Source organism: Camelus ferus, chromosome 9 (genome assembly GCF_009834535.1).
Source record: "Camelus ferus isolate YT-003-E chromosome 9, BCGSAC_Cfer_1.0, whole genome shotgun sequence".
In the NCBI taxonomy this organism is placed as follows: domain Eukaryota; kingdom Metazoa; phylum Chordata; class Mammalia; order Artiodactyla; family Camelidae; genus Camelus; species Camelus ferus.
This window is the reverse complement of record NC_045704.1, coordinates 54,085,299-54,088,490: the sequence shown is the minus strand read 5'-3', so window position 1 is coordinate 54,088,490 and position 3,192 is coordinate 54,085,299.

Sequence of the window (3,192 nt, the reverse complement as noted above, 5' to 3'; positions counted from 1 at the left end):
TTTTGCTGGTTTAAATATTTTGCTCATTGTGTTAGATGTCAGGACTAGGAAATTTTGAGATGCAGTTTCGATCACGATCTTAACCTCTTAATCTGGAATTTCTGAAATTGTGCTCTGTTGATGACACCCAGTTATCCACAGGCCCACCACTGTGATTAGGAAAATCCTCCCTGGCCCTTGTCCATATTCATCAATTCAATTGTTTATTCACTCATTCATTCAACATTTGTGTTCAAGACACTGTAATTATACTAGTCCTTCACCGTTGCTTCCAGACTGCACATACTTCATGGCCCTGTATCAGATTTAACCAGACAGTGTTAACTGAATAGAGAGTATTGTCTCATCATGTAAGAACTACCCAAAACATGGAAAATCAAAGAAACTTTTTTTCATTTGTTAAAAGATAGCTTGAGGAATAAATTAAGTGCTAAAGACAGTCTCTTCTGGCAAAGTTCACTTTAGAACCAGCTTCTAGACACATACACACACGCAAGGACCCTGAAGTTGTTTAAAATCTTATGTCATCAGCCCTGCTATTTACTAGTTTTCCAACTTCCTATTGAACCATTCCCTTTAAATTTTTGCTGTTTCCTAATAATTGCAACATTTTGTTTATATGGTAAATTATACTTTAGAAAGTGGTTTCCCTTATTTTTTCTTTTCTTTCTCTCTATCTCTCTTTTTTTAATTTTACTCTCATTATTTATCTCAACTTACAAATGAAAGAACCAAGGCTTGGAAGGTGTGATTTTTCTACACAGCTGGTAAGGGAGAAGAAGCATAAGAGAAATGAAATTCAACACAGTCCTGATACTTGTTTTTCAAACATTATTGTCTCCTGCTGTTTGAAATATATGGGATGTTTTTGTTTACAGGGAATAAAATTTAGTTCTTGCTTATGGTGAGAAATCACTGTACATACAATTTTGTATCTTATTTTTTACAAGACTATACGTTATTAGCATTTTAAAATTCCCCTCAGCATCTCCAGATGTCATTTTTAGTGATATGTCATAATTTATAATGCAGTTCTCCAATGTGGGACATTTAGTTTCCAGTTGTTATTTCCCTGTAAGAGCTGAGAAAGTAATAAACGTATTTGTGACATATAGCTTTTTGCTTTTGTTGAATTATTTCTTTAGGATAAGTTTCTAGGAATGAAATTACCGGGAATGTTTTATAATAGTGCTTTCCAAAGAGGTCATTTTAATTTATAATGGCACCCGTAAGGAATGAGGTTCTAGTTTTACTCTAACTTGGCCCGAATTACATATTGTTTATATTGTGAAATTTTGCCAAATTGGGCAGGTTTTAAATGATATGTCAAGGTTGCTTTAGCCTGCTTTAAAATTTAATAGCATGGATTTTTTCCCATATGCTTTTTTACCATTTGTATTGGCCCATGTAAATTAGCTATTTTTATCTGTTACCTGTCTGTCTATTAGGTCTTGGAGTGTCCATAAAAATCTGAATTACATCAGGGTTTGACATATTGAATCTAAATATTTTCCTCTGTCTGCTTTTTAAAAAATACTTAACATTTTAAAAAATTGATGTGCAATTTACATATTGTGAAAATCTACCCTTTTTAGGGGTTTGACAAATGCATGTAGTCTAGTCACCACCAGTACAATCAGTAATGGAATTTTGGACCCTCATGGACCTTTGTAGTGAACCCCTCCCCCCAGTCCCAGACCCTGGCGACCACTCATCTGTTTTCCTGCCTCATTTTGCCTTTTCTGGAATTCAGAAAATAAGTGGAAACATGCGTTGTGTAGCCTTTCGAGATGGGCTGCTTCCCCTTAGCATTCCACGCTGGCCCTCCGCCGTGTTCCGGGACTTCTTGTTGCTGAGTCGTGTTCCATCACATGCCTACAGCACAGTTAGTGTGTCTCCCTTTCTGCTTTAACCCTTCTGATTTTAGTTCTGTGACATAGCTCTTTCTACAATTTTTGACTTTTAAATATTTAAGTCTATCAGCTGGTCTTTTCCTCTGTAATCACTCCCGTTGAGAAGGTTTTACTTAAGCACTTCCCTTTTGTGAATAAGAGAACTCGAAGAAGCATAATCCATATGTCCATCCATCCTCCTTTCATAGAGTGGCTGACCTTTGTCAGCACCTCATCTTCCCCCACTACAGGCTGAATTCTGGGCATCTCGGATAAAGACGCACAATCCTGAGAGCTCTCTTGCTGGGAGCTCTCAATTTTAATGGAATTTTAATAGTGGCAGAAGTGAAAATGCTAAAAATTAAACATGTTTCCCTGGAGGCAAGGGTGACCGGCTGGCACAGCAGGGATGCAGCAACGCTGAGAAGGATGAAGGAGTGAGGGGGCATCTCACCTGGTTGGGGTGCCTTGGCATAGTGATATCAAACATTACTTTAAATTCAAGGAAGTGGCTTGTTTGTACATTAGTTGAATACTCAAGGAATCAAACATTCTCCTTGGCAACTTCTCAAAGCAACTGATAGATTATTTCCAATTCCTTGTCCAGGTCATTATTAGGATTGAGTTTGCAGAGAGAGATGTGGGAGAAGTAAAATGCTCATGGGACTTGATTTACATCGGGACTCTTGTACCCCATGGGAAAGGGGGTGTGTGACAAAGAATCTGTTGGTCATGGCCAGAGATGCATGAGACTGTCTTTGTTTCCTTCGGCAGATGCCTTGTTGAATAGGAGCAGCCTCCTTGAGTCCCAGGATTAATGCTGTTGCCACCACTAGACTGTAACCTCCGTAAGGGCCTGGGCTGTGTCTGTTCTTGTTACTCTCATATCCTCAGAAAATAGGGCTTAATAAATATTTTATTAAATGGATGGATGGATGAACACATGAAGTAATGAACTGAAAACTTTTTGGGCCATTTCCTAAAGCTACAAAGGCATGTGTCACATAGATCTATTCAGGAAGCTGACCATGTCCCCCTCGTGGTGCAGTGAGAAATGAGGTGGGAAAGCAGACCTTGATATGGGGGCAAAGGAGCCACCTGAAAAGCCTCTGGCTGTAGCAACCAAGATGCTGAAGGTCTGGGTGAAAAGTGAACCCAAATCCGTGCTGTGGGGGTTCAGAGATGCCCAGATTCTCCGTGAGGAGTTATGGAGGGTCTGCCTGTGGTTCACGTTGACAGTCAAGGCTAGAAAGGTAGGGCTCAGCCTGATGCGGGAACTCTCTCTCTCAGATGAGGGAGT